General features: G+C 43.7%; 1 protein-coding gene and 1 long non-coding RNA gene across 5 annotated transcripts in view; one reads left to right on the forward strand and one right to left on the reverse strand.

The window, feature by feature from the left end:
• Positions 1–288: 288 nt before the first annotated feature.
• On the reverse strand, positions 289–3307 carry LOC139791390 (uncharacterized). Of its 2 annotated transcripts, XR_011723911.1 has the most exons (3): positions 3041–3307; positions 1188–1481; positions 289–897 (listed from the first exon to the last, which is right to left on the reverse strand). It is a non-coding gene; the product is annotated as an uncharacterized lncRNA (long non-coding RNA). The 2 variants fall into 2 exon arrangements; XR_011723910.1 differs by lacking the exon at positions 3041–3307 and having other exon boundaries at positions 1188–1546.
• Positions 3308–5062: 1755 nt separating this feature from the next.
• Positions 5063–16711, forward strand: part of SCAF11 (SR-related CTD associated factor 11) — a 45479-nt gene continuing 33830 nt past the window's right edge. For 2 of the 3 annotated variants that reach the window (XM_071733543.1, XM_071733545.1), the window contains exon 1: positions 5063–5186. The gene's annotated coding sequence lies outside the window, so the exon portion shown is untranslated. Of the gene's footprint in view, positions 5187–5989; positions 6116–16711 lie in introns of those variants that run through there. The other variant, XM_071733544.1, reaches the window with a different exon arrangement.

Consider the following 16711-nt stretch of genomic DNA (forward strand, 5'->3'; position numbering starts at 1 on the left):
ATGCTATATTTCGAAACAATGATGCTTGCCAGAAAAGACATCATGTATATAAATGAAAGATGTATCCCAATCAAACAAATTTTTAAAACAAGGAAAGAATGAAAACACTGAAATAATGTTCTCAGTGCAGCCAAGTATCTGAGGCATCTTGTTATGCAAAACACCCACCCTACTTACTTGGATAGATACATGTATGGCAGAACTTCAAAATTTAAAATTCCCTAAAAAGCAATGAGGACGCAAGTGCCAAAGACAGAGAAGTCAGAATACTGTGATAACAGAAAAATTAGATAAGTCATCATATTTATTTCCAGTGTTTTGGTGGGGATTTTTTGCACAATATATAAACACAAGTCAAAGTTGAATTTGAAATTAAGGCAACAATCAAAATTCACTGCTGGAAAGAGGGGGAGAAAGATCCCCAGGAAATGTCTGGAATACAGGAACCAATTTCCTAGTACTTCAGTGATAAGAACATAAGGACCAGCACTAATTTTCCAAGAACAACTGATGCCAAACCAATCTCATTTCCTTTTACAGTAGAGTAACAGGCCCCTTGGATAAGAGAGACTGAGCCCTTATCATAGATTTGATTTTATAAGGCCTTTCAGTGATGTTTAACCTAAGAAAAAGATTGAGAAGGAGTACAAAAGATTAAAAGCAGGTAAAAATCTGAGAGGGGACAGTCTGAACCCAGTGCTCACAGGAAGCAGGACCAAATGTACAGGCTTCTGATGCAGCAGGAAGGATCCTGGTTACTCATCAAAACAGCTTTCCAGAAGTATAAACTTTAAGCCAGAGAAATAGGATGCTTGAGGAGGTTTTGGAAGAGAAAGTCCATCAATAAGGATCTTGAAGAACAGACTGGAGGGAGGAGCAACATGTGCATGATTGACCCTACAAGGGAGCAGAGAGAGTGAATGAGCTCTGAATAAACTCCCAGAATCCAGACCTTTTCAATGCCATTTGAATATATTTACATTCTTTAAAAGTTCAGGATCCAAGAACCAAAGAGATGAAACATTCATTGCTCAAATGAGCATTTGAAACCAGACAGCAAAAACACTGTATTATCAGTGGTTCTTTTGTTCCCTGGACACAGGGTATTTTGGTGGCTTTAGCTGATCACCCCCAACAGTGTCACAAAGGGAAGAACAACCCACTGTGTTACATTTTTGTCATCTTACCTTTTCCAGAGACAGAATGTGGTACTGGCAGCTTCAAGACTCCAAATATGCCACTTCAGGCTCACTCAGGCCTATCCCAATGAAAAAGTCAGAGTAGTGAAGCAGCAGTGTTGGGCAGATGGCAAATGTGCAGGATTGTTTTGATGGTGCAGGATACTTTGAAGCCAAGAATTCAAATTCTCAGCACAAACCCACATGTGTCTCTCTCCATCCTGAAAGGAGGCTGAGAAATGGCCAAAGCCATTCTTCTGTAAGGAGCTCTCTTGAACTTGTGTGATAGCTGTAAGGTCACTGCTGGAGAGGAGGCAAGATAAGAGGATCAAAGGGAAGTACAGGCAGCACCTCAGAAGTGGTGAGTGCTTCTTATTGACAGGAAGCTGAACATGAGCCAGCAGTGTGCCCAGGTGGCCAAGAAGGCCAATGGCATCCTGGTCTGGATCAGGAACAGCGTGGCCAGCAGGTCCAGGGAAGGGATTCTGCCCCTGTACTCAGCCCTGGTGAGGCCACAGCTCGAGTTCTGTGTCCAGTTCTGGGCCCCTCAGCTCAGGAAGGAGATTGAGGTGCTGGAGCAGGTCCAAAGGAGGGCAACCAGGCTGGTGAAGGGACTCCAGCACAAGTCCTATGAGGAGAGGCTGAGGGAGCTGGGGCTGTTCAGCCTGGAGAAGAGGAGGCTCAGGGGAGACCTCATCACTCTCTACAACTCCCTGAAAGGAGGTTGGAGCCAGGGGGGGGTTGGTCTCTTTTCCCAGGCAACTCTCAGCAAGACAAGAGGGCACGGTCTCAAGTTGTGCCAGGGGAGGTTTAGGTTGGATATTATTTCTTTACGGAAAGGGTGATCAAGCATTGGAATGGGCTGCCCCGGGAAGTGGTGGATTCTCCATCCCTGGAGATATTTAAAAAGAGACTGGATGTGGCACTCAGTGCCATGGTCTGGTAACTGCAGCGGTAGTGGATCAAGGGTTGGACTTGATGATCTCTGAGGTCCCTTCCAACCCAGCCAATTCTATGATTCTATGATTCTTTCTGCATTCCTCTCTCTCAGACACCAGCTCCATTGCACAGCAGCTGTGCAGCATCAGCAGATGACAGCAAGGTCTTCCTGACCTGTGTGTGACACAAACAGAGCCCCCCAAGGCTTGCTTTGCATCTGTGAGTGCCAAGGGGCTTAGCAGTCATTTCAATTGTTAAGACTCAACAAAACAAACATAACATAACATAACATAACATAATATAACATAACATAACAAACAAAACCATCCAGCAGTTCTGTACAGTTACGTCCTTCCTTGCAAGCAAATCTTTCCTCTGGGGTGGGCTGCTAAAGCACACCAAGGTTCTTCTTCCTGCTTAATTGCTTCAGTGTCTTCTTCTAGGGTCATTAAGATTTCAGTCATTCACATTCAAAACTGTGCACTGAAAGTCATCTTTATTACTCTATAATAGGGCTTTCTTTGATTCCAACCTTCAAAACAGCTTATTCCTTCCTTTAGATGATCCCATTGAAGATATGGGGTGTTCATTAACCTTAATAACCTTAAAGTCAAACTTACCTTAAACATGTCACCTCCATTCTTAAATCTGGTCTTTCCTTCCTGTGGCTATAGCCTTGCTATTTATTACATTTCCCTGCAGTCTGCTAATGAATCCAGCCTTTTCCTTCCTTCCTGTGACTCCCCTTATATGTTGTCCCTAAGGCAGCTCTTACTTAAGTTCTTCTCAGTTAATCCTAAATTAATATTCCATCAGTGATCATGCCAACTAATTCTGAACAGACTGATGCAGACACAAACTCTACTCCAACACCACTGTGGACATGAGGAGACAGGTGACCCAGGTACATATTTGGGGGGTACCTGGTCCCCTTGGCCTTTTGCTTGTAGCTAGGGCAGATGTGTTGCCCCGGGAGTTTTCACTTCAGAGACAGAAGCTGCTGCATGGAACGACCTCTCCGTTTGCTCTAACCAAGACTTATGATAATATGCCAAATGGGTTTGAAAAAAAGGGGTATACAAATACTTAAGGATTAAACCTTGCTACTTCTGTGAGGCCCACAAGCAGCGGCCAGCACCAATCACACTGACACCAGCCTCGCCTGGAGATACTGGACAGACTGGAGAGCTGGGCTGATTCCAACGGGATGAGGTTCAACAAGGCCAAGTGCCGGGTCCTGCACTTTGGCCACAACAACCCCATGGGGAGCTCCAGGCTGGGCACAGAGTGGCTGAGAGCAGCCAGGCAGAAAGGGACCTGGGAGTCTGGATTGACAGGAAGCTGAACATGAGCCAGCAGTGTGCCCAGGTAGCCAAGAAGGCCAATGGCATCCTGGCCTGTATCAGGAACAGCGTGGCCAGCAGGTCCAAGGAAGGGATTCTTCCCCTGTACTCAGCCCTGGTGAGGCCTCACCTCGAGTTCTGTGTCCAGTTCTGGGCCCCTCAGTTCAGGAAGGAGATTGAGGTCCTGGAGCAGGTCCAGAGAAGAGCAAGGAGGCTGTGAAGGAATCCAGCACAAGTCCTGTGAGGAAGGGCTGAGGGAGCTGGGGGTGTTCCGTCTGATGAAGAGGGGCTCAGGGGAGACCTCATCACTCTCTACAACTCCATGAAAGGAGGTTGTAGCCAGGTGGGGGTTGGTCTCTTTTCCCAGATGACTTTCAACACAACAAGAGGACACAGTCTTAAGTTGTGCCAGGGGAGATTTAGGTTAGATATTAGAAAGAATTTCTTTACAGAGAGGGTGATCAGGCAATGGAATGGACTGCCCGGTGAGGTGGTAGATTCTCCATCCCTGGAGACATTTAAAAAGAGACTGGATGTGGCACTCAGTGCCATGGTCTAGCAACCGCACCGGTGGATCAAGGGTTGGACTTGATGATCTCTGAGGTCCCTTCCAACCCGGCTAATTCTATGATTCTATGATACTCCAGGTGCTCGCAGCAGCCGCTGCCACAGTCGCTCCGCCTCTTCCCCGGGGGCAGGGCCGCAGAGCCCCCCGTGCCCCGCACACTGCCAGGGGCGGTGCCAGGCAGGCATTTGGGGGGCGCGGAGATGGAAGACTCCCCCCCTCCCCGCCTCAGGCCTGCCCAGGCCTCTCGCCACATCCGGGCAGGGGACAGGAAGCCCAGGCTGGGCCGAGCCCGGGCCCCTCAGCCCCCACCGGCACCTCAAGCAGAGCACTCTCCCGTCCGCAAAGCGCCTTTAATAAGAATACAAACAAATAAATACAAATTAATAAATACAAATAAATACAAATAAATAAATCAATTCAGGGGGGAAGGGGGGTGCCCCGACGGCGCGGTATGGTGACGTCACCTCACGCGCGCCCTGCTGCCGCGCCGCCACCAGGGGGCGCCCCCGACCACAGCGCGGGGCCCATTCCCGCCCCTCCCCCCCATCCCATTCCCATCCCAATCCCCGCCTCTCTCCCCCCATCCCCATCCCCATCCCCATTCCCATTCCCATTCCAATCCCAATCCCGTTGCCGCCTCGCGAGACGCAACGCCGGCGGGTCACGTGCCCTCCCCTTCCCGCCTCCCTGCTCCCTGCCCCCCTCGCCCCTCCCCCTTTCGAGAGGGCCGCTGGAGGACCTATCCCACAATGCTCCCGGGGCCGGCGCGGGGCGGTCGGGAGGCGTCTCTGTGGCGGGCAGCGCCCCCCGCCCCCCGTTCCCCCGCCTCCCCTTCCCAGCAACCCCCGCGGCGGAAGGCGGCAGAGCAGCGCCCCCTAGCGGCCCCCGCCGGCGCCACGGTCTCCCGGCGGCGCGTGGACATGTGGTTGACCGGCGGGCGCTGAGCGGGGCCCCGCTGAGCCCGGCCCGGCCCGGCTCGGCTCAGCCCAGCCCGCCCTCCCGCATCCACCGACCGACCGACTGACTGACCCACCCTCCTCGGCGGGAACCGCTCCCGGAAGCCCCGAAGAGGAGGAAGAGGAGGCGGGGAAGCGGAGTCTCCGCTTGGTGCGAGTGTCCGCAGAGCAGGGACCGCGGGAGGGGACGGCGAGGCGCCAGGTGAACACCGGCGGCTGGGGCCGGGGCCGGCGGGAAGCGGCTGGGGGGCGGGAGTAGGGAGGGAGGGAGGCAGGGAGGGAGGGAGGTGTGCGCCTCCCTCGGGAGTTTCCGTCGGGACAGTGGTCGCGGCCGTTTCCCGGCGTGGGACGGCGGCGTGCGGGGCAGGGAGCCGCCGGGACGGAGCAGGGGGAGGCGAGCAGAGCTGCCGTCCCGCTCTGCCCGACGCCTCCGCTCGCCGTTCCCCGGGCTGGGGTGCTCCCTCCGCCGGGGACAGGGGCGGGGTTTGCTGCCGGCTTCCACCGCGGGTTCTCCTCCTTTCCCTCCGCTCCTCGCTGCCCGCGTCGTGGCGCCGGCCGGGGGGGCTGGCCCGGTCCGGCCCGGCCCCTTGCTGCCGCCGTGCCAGGCCGCTGGGGACACGGGGGTGGCAGCCGCCCGCCTCGTCTCCCAGGGCAAGAGGGGGTAACAAAGGGGTCCCAGGAGACCCCCGGCCCCCTCCGCGCCCAAAGCTTTTGTGGAGGCAAAACGGGAGCCCTGCCCGGGCCATCCGTGAGCGGGTTGGGCGCCGAGACCTCCTCCCCGCGGCCTTGGCCTGAACAAAGATCCGGGTCCGGGGGGGCCCCGCGTCCCTCCCTCCTCACCCGGAGCCCGCGGGCTCTGGGCTGACCGCCCGTAGCTGTAAATGCTGTGAGGAGCTGGCTGGAAGAGCTGCTTCGAGGAGCTGCTGGAGAATCGTGAGGCTGTGGAGGAAGTTGCCCGGAGGGGCTCAGCTGAAAGCCCAGCGCCGCTTTTGTGGGATCGCCGCGGGCTGGAACATCAGTAAAGTTGCGCAGAGTAACCCTGGAAGTGGTGCTGTTCCCGAGGCAGGGAGAGAGGCTGCAGCTCTTCTGGTGTTTAGAGTACACTGTGTCCTAGTTTTTTTACCCCCTTTGGTGAGTATTAAAGAATATTATTAGCCTGAGCCCCAGATGCAAATCATCTTTGTTTGACAATCCGGCTTCACATTTATAAAGTAAACTATTTCGGTAGCACTAAAATTGGTCCCAGTCCCCTCACAATGTTCTTATTTTAGACGACTAATTAATTTTAAATTTTAAGGAAGAATAAGCAAAAAGGAAGCCCCGGGTAGTTACCGGTTGTTTAGTATTAGCAACTAAGGACTGTCGGTAAAGATTCATTTCTTTAAAGGTGGAGAGGCAGTTAGGGCCTTTTACATCTAAGTAGTACTATAATGGATTGGAATGCCTCCCATTCTTGAGCAGCTGTTTTAAGATTGCAACTTTATAACTTTTTAGGGCATCGGTAACCTTAAAGGGAGATCCAGTATCCTTAGTGCCTGATGTTGTTTGTATGTCACAAACATATTGGAGGCTTTTAATTTTGTTTCAGTGGATCATACTTTTTAAGTGAAGTGTAATCTAATTTAGAGTTTTACTGTGTGGGTATTCAGGCTCTCTTATCTCTTGAGACAAGAGCAATGGTGGAAGTCTTTCAGTCTTAGCAGAAATAAGTAGCAAGCTTCGGAAATTAAATGACAAAAGAAATCACTATAATTTGATATTATGAAGGGTCAGCCATGTCTTTCCATTTTTAACTGCAAAGTTGTATCTAGACATTCACAAGATTTTTAAAAATTGATAGCGTCCTCTTTAGTGACATGGAAAAGACTTGGAAATTAACCCAGTACTTTTTCAGGTGTTTCCATTACAATTTCTAGGCATAGAGTGTTTGTTCTATTCTCCTTAAACAGAGGAGAAACAATACGGAAGAGAACATTTGGACTTTCAGTGCCAGTGTTAAGTCTTCTGATTTGAATTTGCTGATGTGTCAGCTTACAGAGTGATAAATGGCCCAAATAAGAAATACATAGTTTTCTTTAATGTTCTACTCGCCTTAAAATCTGTTTGTGAATGAGGAGAATGGACAACAGCTTTGTGGCCTTGTTGGGGATGGGGAAGGGAATCTTCTCTCTTCTAAACAGTCTTGAAAGAGAACGTTTTTCAGACCTTTTGTATCAGTAAAACTGGGTTCACTAGTTTATCTTGTATTCAGATTATCTTTAAGATTGGAAACACTTCAGGTATTTGAGTTTTTCAACATTTGTAGTGGCTCAAACAGTACGTGAAGGCTGTTGAATTTGACTCAACAGGAGATGTAGGTTATCTTACTCAGCTATCACTTCTGAAACATCTGGATGATAAAGAAGTTTTGTGCTTTTGACTGTAGTTTGATAAAGGTGACGATGACTTTTAGCCTCTGCTTTTATAAAACCTGTTGATGGTTCTGCTTATGTCATATGGTGGTTCTGCTCTACTTGCAAATATCTAAGTGTTGGGGTTTTTTTCTGGGATTCTTTGCAGGATTCTTAGGTATTCAAAACTTGTGCAAAAACTCAAAGTTGTCTTTAGTAATTATTTTAACAATGATTTTATTGTGATTAATGCTAATGTATGTTTAAACATACGTTGTTCTGATGGTGGGGGAAAAAAAAACACTGTTAGGAAAAATTTGATGGTCTGACTTGCCATACAGAATTCTTGAAGCCTGGCCCCTGTCAGTTCACTGTTGGGATTTTCTTTGCTAGCAATCTAAGTTGAGGGAGAAAAAGTGTCCTTCCAGTTAATAGTAACAAAAACTTGCAGTCCAGTTTCCACTGACAGCTTAACTGATTGTTCAGTGTTATCAATTATTGTTACCAAATTGTCTGAATGAATTCCAAAATGGTTATGCCGTTTAAGATTACAGTAGTTTTTATGAATCTCAACATTGCTCAGGATTTTTGTTTTGTTTTCTTTTCCAAGTGGGATATAAACAGTGTGGAACAGATTTATACCTTGATCTTTCCTCTGTTGTCATGCATAACAATGTCGCTGATGTGCACATTCTTTAGAGAGCTTCAAAACAAGTCCAGGTTCATGGTTTTCAGCACATTTTGGGCACATTTTGTTTCATCTCTCTGTATTGGTTCACCTTGCCCTGCAGTGACCTTGATCTGAGAGGATGCCAGTGCAGTGATTTTGTATCTTTTCCCTACTTGTTTAATCTCTTTACCCAACTGTCGAGCATATGGGCACAGTTTGAAAGCAGAAAGCTGGGAAAATCTCTCTTTTGGATTTGGAAGTTGCCTGATTTTGACACACTAAACCACTTGAGTGCTGGATTCTCTTTCGTGGGAAGTTAGCTGCAAGTCACAAAATAACAAATGGAGAGCTACCTGCTGGAATATGGAAGGTGAATGTTCTCTAAAGCTGCAGCTCTGCTGTCCATCAGCTCCCTACTTCTGGGTTTGCTGGAGCACCAAAGGCAGAGTAGTTGCATCAGAAGGACTCTCAAAGGTTGAATATGCATTTTCTCAGTGTCTCACACAAGGTGCAAAACCTAGTTTTTCACATCAGTAATTTAAAACAAATTACAAAGTAACTTGCCTATTGTTTTTTCAAAACTTTCTGCTTTCTTTCAACTTTTTATGGCACATCAGATTGTTTCTCCAGCTAAAAAGTCTTGAGGAAAGCTAATTCAATTTAACCAATTGTCACTTCTAGGCTAGGGGAAATGTCAACTGCCTTGACAGAGGATGATGAAAGCATTGTATTTAATTACCTATGAGTAGGCAAGATGAAAACAAACTCTGTATAAAATGTATTTATTTGGGTATCAAATGTGTGTGTGTATATACAAATACACACACACACCCCTCCCCTAGGCATATGTGTACCTGTGCCTCACATTTTTGTATGTTGTGCTAAGATGAATATTTTTACCTGTTCATTTGTTTTTACCAAGTAATACTGTCTTGCAAATTAACTCAATGAAACAGTAGTATTTACTCTTCCTTTTTTTGTCCATGAGAACATAATATTAGAGTTTTAACTCAAAATATGCCATCCAGCAAACACTTAAAAATTACATTTTAATGTGATGGCATTCTTCTTAACTTTCTGAGACATTATTTCATGCATGTGTATAAGTATTTCCAAAAGTAAAAATGTGTAGAGAGAATTGGAAAGAAGAAGAAATAAGTCTTCCAGAAGCTGTTTTCTAAGGCTCTCAGTACTGTGGTATATTGCAATATCTGATCACTTTTCCTAATATACACTAATGCTGCTGTCTGCCTTATTCCAGATTATATTTAAGGATTGAACTCCTATTAAAATGGAACCTGTGTTCTTCTGTTATTAGAAGTAAGTACTGGAGAGCTGATCTGCCTTCAAAGGTGTGATCTGTGAGTAAACCCCAGTGATGCATTTAAAAATGTTTGGAACTTTTCCAAGCTAGTCTGAAATTGCTTGGAAGTGCCAAGTGAGTTAACACTCTTTGTCTCTTTACCTACTACCTGGCTTTTGTTGGGCTGCCTGCAGTACTAAGTACTGTAAAGTTTCATAAGAGCAGTGCCTGATGGAAGTCTCCATGTATGTCCACACTTCAGGACAGCAGCAGACCAAAACTGCAGTAGTGAAGAGCTGTGCTTGGTGTGCCACAGGGAGAGATGGAGACCCTTACATGAAACTGAGCTGTACTGATACTCAAAACTTGAATTTTGAGGTAGAATCTGAAGGTAGAGGAATGGTGTGAGTTGGACTGCTTCTTATGCAGGGCAAGTAATTCTGGGCACTGGAGGAACAATTAAATTATTTTCTGCTTTCTATTTAGTTACTGAATAAGCTTTTTTTTTTATGCACTTTTGCTTCCCTCCCTGAATATTCTTGGTGTGCTACTTGTGATGGAAGAGGCAGTGTTCACTGTGGTTAGATAGAGATAATGAAAAGTAATTAAAAGTCCTATGGAAGAGTTGGAGAAAAGCAGTAACTTAGAACTAGTTTGAGCTCATTGGAGTTTTGTTCTAGGTGTGTTACCAAATGAAGGTATCTATAGCAATGAAGGTAAAGCAAATCCTTTCTAAATTTCTGCAGTTGTGGTTTTTGGAAATGTAGTTTCATCAGTCTGAGCAAGAAAAAGGCACCTTATCCAAATCTGAGATAAGTGAGTTGGCATCAGCAGTTATTTTGTGGTTGTTATTGTGGAAAGAAACTTTGAATGTAAATGGGGTTCATCGTTGTAAGGTGCTTCTGATGTTATTGATGTGGGAAAACTTAAGTTCTTCTTGAAGCTCTTCAATAAGATTGAATAATCAGCTATAACAAAGAATAGGTTGGTTATGTAAGAGTTCACAATGAAATACTGTTTTGTTATAGGTGATTTCTTGGTGCCATCCATATGGTGAAAGTAACCCAAAATTGTGGTTAGTGTCTTTTTCTAATAGACTTGTCACAAGTTGAAAGGTGATGGGGTTCATGTTGTATTTTTCAATATAACCTGTATAATGGTTAACAGTTTCTGTTATGTTTTGTGTGGTATTTAGCAAACCTCTTGCATACCTGTCTGCCATTCCTGGCTACAGTTTCACTATCTTGAAAGTTACTGCTGAGTAAGGACTGTGAAAGCAAGATCAACAGTAATTGAAAGTGCTTACTCCCCATCTTATCTGCTACTTCTGAAATGACATCTAATGTATTGTTGTTTTACTAATATTGTAGGAGATACTTAATAATATAGTAATTGCATTTAACATTATTTGTAATAAGCCCTTTGGAAAGGATTTTTTCACCATTTTAAAAAAATGCAGCATTTCTTTTTGTCCAACATTCACAAGAGATTAATGTAGGTCTTTGACCTGAGCTTGTAAAACAGTTACTGAAATTTAAAAGGAGCTTGAGAACTGTGGTTTTGACACCATACCTTTTATCTAGTACTTTCCTAAAGAGTTTGCCTCAGAGAGGCAAAATGTGCTTTTAATTGTCTTTATTTTCTTTTGGTTTTTAATCCATGTCTGTATATTGTACATGGGAGATGAAATTACTGTTTATGGAAAAACTTTTTTTAAATACCAAAAGAACATGTCATATCTCTGAACTCTTGATTTGATGATTAAAATGAAAAAAACCAGAATGCTTTTTAATAGAAGGCTTAAATGTGGTATATTTTTATTAGGGGTTTGTGTGCAGTCTTCTGTAGGGTGGTTTTCCATTTTAAGTAAAACCCTAAAATTACAGGGGAGCTTATACATTACATGACTTCTTGTAGAGGAATGCCCTGCAGTTTGTAGGGTTTCAGCATTCAGAAGCCAAGAAATAAGACCACCATAAAGTAGGTGAAATTAAAAGTAGTAGTAGTCTAGTTATTCAGGTTATTCTTCTTGGCTCAATATACTTTTCTCATCACCCACCACTTTTTTTTTTTTTTTTTTTCCATCTTAAAAGTGCCTCTAGCCATTGCTGCTGCCCTTGAGCTTTTCATTTTAATTCAGTCTTAGTCCATCAGTTTTGCCCATCATTTTTCCTTCTAGTGTTAAAAGGTCTTAGCTTTTCCACTTCTGTCCTTGTAAGGTCTTCTGATTCATCTTCTGCATCCCTGGTGTTTAAGCCCAGCTATTTGGGCATGTTTAGGATGGTATTTATTCCTAGTTCCTTTAGCATCAGAGAAGTGATTGCAACAAGTCCTGCTGTGTTGCCATAGCACTGGCTGAAGTATGCTCATTCATCTTGTGGGAATGCTGCATATGCAGAGGAGCAGTGGGATGGGAACTTCAAATTATTAGCTTATGCTGAGCACAGATTCAGTTTATGGGAAACAAATGCAACTAGCAAAGATTTCTCGAGTAAATGCAAACATTTTTCCCCACATCTGTAACATGTCTAGATTTAGAAGGGTTGTCTGTGTGGAATGCATATTCTTGATCTTGGTGACCCACTGCCTAATATCTGCTCTGAGGTGGAAAGCATGAAAAATGTTTCCAAGGGACTAGGAAAAAACCCACTTTTTTTCTTTTTCACTGTTCTTGGAAATGACTGAGCCATTTTTGCTGACTTTGGTAGGTAATGCTATCCCTTCCAGCTGCATAAGTATGCATGTGGCTAAGGACCCTCAGCAGCAGAAAGCAAGGTCATGAGTTTATGCTGATTTGATTTAGTTGCTTGAACCATATGCACCATGACAATAGTACCTAATCCCTAATTAGTTCCTGTTAATTGTAAATCTCAGTTTCACCTTGTTTACTCACAGACTACTTAGAAGAAACACCTAAGTGCTGAATTGTACTTCTGGTGAAACTTATATTCAATATTTTATGTTTCATATTTTTTGTATTACATTAATTACTACTTATAGTGTTTTATCAGCAGTATATGGAGCACCATGATGTAGCCCCTGGCATGCATGAATGTTCTCCATATGGGGCTGGCTGTGGTATAGTGCTGCTTCTGTTTAGAGTCTTACCATATACATGCAAATGTGAAGCAACAGTACAGTCCATATGGTGGCCTTTTAATTTCTGTGACTATACATTTCATACATATCTTGTATTATTCTTTAGAAGGTTCTATTCATCCCATCTTCTGAATAAATGAAGATGTCTCTTCATGGTGGTGGTAATTATGGCTCCAATGAGCATTCCTTCTTAGGGCTGTCAGGCCCAGCTGTGGACATCTGTAAAGATTAGATATGGAATTGTTTTGTGTAATACAGAACATCATCATCAAGAGCTGACAGAGGCTTCAGTAACTGAATTTGTCCTCTGGCAGAGCAAAAAGGTTTCTTTTCTCACAAGCCTGAGAACTGTCACCAAAGAGCCAGGAGGGATGTTTTAAATGATAGGTTAAATTGATCAGCTGTGAAATATATACTCTGAATGTAATGAGGTAATGAGACTGCACTGTGATAACTAACTCCCCAAGGTGTGCTGTTTTCCCTTTTTTTTTTTTTTTTTTTTTTTTTTTCTTGCTAACAAGCAAGTTTGGTTTCATTTGGTTCTTGGTCTGTGAACTGAATTTGCCCAAGCACTGGACCGTCTTGGTTGTCAGTGGTAACCCTAAAAATACTGATAGTATAGAGCTGTCATTTTGCCATACTTTGATATGTAATGTATGGTCTGATGAGTTAACCTCACAGCTGCTGGCAGCTACTGAAAATACTGGAGGAATAATTGATTTATATTGACTCATAGAGGGAATCTGCTGAAGTACAGTTTCTCATTGCTGCATGCAGGCTATGGGCCCCTGATAGCATTCACGGGACATCCCAAACCTCTGCCATCCATCCTAGTGGAACAAAGTGTGTTACGGTTGACAGTGCAGAAAGATGAGAAATGAAATTTATCCTTCTGTAGATAATTACCCATCAGTGCCAGTAAGGTAACTGTAGTTCAGTACTGAACTAAAATTTGACATGTCAAGAAGCTTCTAACTGCTGTGCAAGCCTGTAATCAGCTTTCCTCACCTTCTTGTGAGTTTCCTCAGAAAATGTGGTTCAGCCTCATGTGACAGAATTGTGAGGACTGATGTATACAGGGAAACTTCTAGTGTGTTTTTGAGGCAGAGAATTAATATCCCTTTACTTTACCAGGTTTAGACAAACATCATACCTTCTGGTTTGTGGAAGTACCAGTTGTTATGTGCATTGTTTCAGCAGTTGTGTTGGATGGTCATGATTTCGATGAGCAAATAGCCCTCTTACATGTGTGTATGGAAGGGGAAGGGGTGATACAGGTGTTTCATAAACCTTGGTGCTTTGTGTTGTCTTAAGTTATCTGCTACTGTAAGATAAAATGACTTGTTCTTTTGAATGGTTTATTGGGATGGGATTTGGAACTTCACTGAAGATTGTAATAGTTTTATTATCAGTTGAATTTGACCACACGACTTCTGTCATTTTGTCACCACTTATTTTTTTGTGTTAATGATTTTTCTGTAACCTGTATCTTTATTTTTGTTTACTACTAGGTAAAAAACAACGAGGCTGGTTTACTTTGGGAAGGAAAGGAGCATGAAAGCTGGTAGAGCAGTGGGCCAGCTGCATGACTGGAGTTGTGAGGTGAAGGGATGTTTGTCCCGTGCACAAGTTTCTCAGTGCAGAGACAGAAGTTCCTTAATAGATCTCTCTCTCTTAGTTGTTACTAAATTTGTTACTATCTGCAGTCTCTCATATGCATAGATTTTGGGTTTCTTTTGGCTTTGATAATAACGCTTATTTAAGAGCATTAAATTGCTGTCATGGTGCTGTTAGAAGTATTAACAGTAAAGTACAAGTTTTGGTCTAGAAATATGTTGCCCTTTTTTTCAGGCTGGTAGGCTGCCTAGTTTAGTTCTGTCTTGTACTGAAGCTTTTTGAATTGTGCCTCTCCTTAGTAGAGCTAGAACATGGTTATTCACCCTTACATACATAAATAACATAGGATGAAAATTGTTCCTCAGTTCCCATTAGTAACTAAAGAAACTCAAGTACCAAAGTAATCTGTGGATCAGCATGACTTGTTCAGGTACAGATACATGAAATAGTACTGCTGACATTGTTTGCCTACCTTTTACTCTGTCCAATAAACTGAAGTGTTCTAAATGAATTTTGTATTTATTCACAAAGTTCAACATCGAAGTTCAATCTGATTTATAGCAGCAATTCACCATGTAACATTCTGACGTGGTGTGTCCTCCACAGGATATAGAATATCCTCAGATATGTGAGAACTTATAAAATGGCATCTGTCTCAGTGCCCTGATGGTTTGCTTATGTCTTGCATAAACTGTTGTTAAACTTCAGCTGGGAATACTGCCTACTCCCTTGACTTCACATGAAAAGGTCTGTAGGGCAAGTTTTGTGCCAGTTTATGACAGAAAGCTTTATACAGGAAGATTACCCTGTGTGCACGTCCACTGTAATGTTCTCAGACTCCTCAGATGGTCAGACAGGTAACTGGATGATAGCAAGCACTGCATCTGAGCCACTGCAGCAGTTCCTTAAGCTGTATTTACATATTTTCATGGAGTTCAGTGTGGTTTTCTTGCTTAGGGGGTAGTTATGATGTTGTCCTCTACACTTGTGAGAGTGCTGACTGGACACCAGCACTGGGTGTCTGCAGCTGCTGTTCAGTTTGTTACTGTTGAAGTGGCCACAAAAATGAAAGCTTTGAATCCAGCAGCACGATAGCTGTGTAAGTGTGCTTGTCTTGCTCCTATACTATGGAAAAAGAAATCCTGAGGAGGAGACACACTGTATTGTTTTGGCTTGGTTTTCTTTTCCCGTGTAATGAAGGTTAGGGTGGTATAATTCTAGCGATTTGGCTTTGGAAGTTTTCTCCTGTGACTTTACCTGCCAAATCCAGGAAAACAGAAGGTAATTTAAGTACTGCTGTGTCCTTGAAGTGAGGCAGTTTTGACAATGTAGCTATTCTAGCACTTTGTCACTGCCAAAAGAGGCAATCCTGTTTTATGTCTTCCCTCCCCCATTCTGTCACTAACAATTTCTTTGGCACATGTGTGGCCCTCATCATTGGTAGTGGAGAGCAATAGGGCTGCTTCTTTTGGTGGCAGCAAGCTGTTAGATTAGATTAACTCTCTTGGGTAATTGCATCCTTAGAGGGTCTGGAAAGAGTCTTTAAATCAGCAGTGTCTCCTTGAGAGCCTGAATAGCACTGATTCTTTCCAAGACACTGGATCTACATGAGTAGGCTTAAACCACCTATAGAAAAAGGTTCCTCTTTCTATTCTCCAAAGCATAGCACTGGTCTCTTTCTTTCTCTTCATCTTTGTTGGTTATATGGCATTCCATTTGGGAATGCAGACAGGATGCAATTTAAACATACAAAGAGTAAAGATCCTCTGTAAAAGCCCTCTTTTGAGTATGCCTGTTGGTTCTGTACTCTCTAGTGTTCTGGGCCATGAGATTTTGATATACAAAGCAGCAAATCCAGGATAAGTGCTTCCAGACCCTCAGTTTAGCCTTCATTTATTGGAGGGCAAACAACATGACTGAATTATCACTTGAAACAAGTCTACCTTCCAAGCTCTTAGGACAAATTAAAGGTTTTTGCAAATAAAAAGAAACTGTGAAGGTTCTTGATGTGCTTTTCCAAATACCCAGTAGTGATTTTGGTTTTTTTCTTTTCTTGGAATTGTGTTGCTTTAGTCGTAGCAATATAAGCAGGTCAGAAGCTTTTCAAATGCTCAGCTGCCATTGGAAGTGTTTCCTCAGCCCATCTCCAAGATGGGACAGGACTTCTGGCAAAAGTTTTGAAAACATTCAGCAGCAGCTGGACATTTGCCCAGTAATAGTCCAGAGATTATGATATCCCATATGTTGAAATCTGAAGGACACTTTGTGTTCTACCACTAATTACTAAATAAAATCTTGCCTCTTGTAAATGTTGCTAATTATTGAGATCTGTTTTCCTTAAAAACATGCTTGTTGAGGGAGAGTCTTAAACCTCCTTCCAAGGTTTCTTAAAGACCATCAAAATGCATAGAGCAAAATAATCCTACTTATTGCTGCCCAAAACTTTGATGGCAGTAAGGAGTGTTGTTTTTTTTATTAAGCAAATAAACTCTGTACACTGAGTGTATGGCTGACTGTTGTTTCATATTTGAAACATTAATTCTTGAGTTAGTAAAAAATCAAAATGCAGCTCAGAATGCCAGGCACTTTAAAAGAAAATCTTAGTAGATACAGAACAGTAAAAATGAGTTGCTACTGTAAGTATTGAT

This window comes from Heliangelus exortis, chromosome 1, assembly GCF_036169615.1.
Source record: "Heliangelus exortis chromosome 1, bHelExo1.hap1, whole genome shotgun sequence".
In the NCBI taxonomy this organism is placed as follows: domain Eukaryota; kingdom Metazoa; phylum Chordata; class Aves; order Apodiformes; family Trochilidae; genus Heliangelus; species Heliangelus exortis.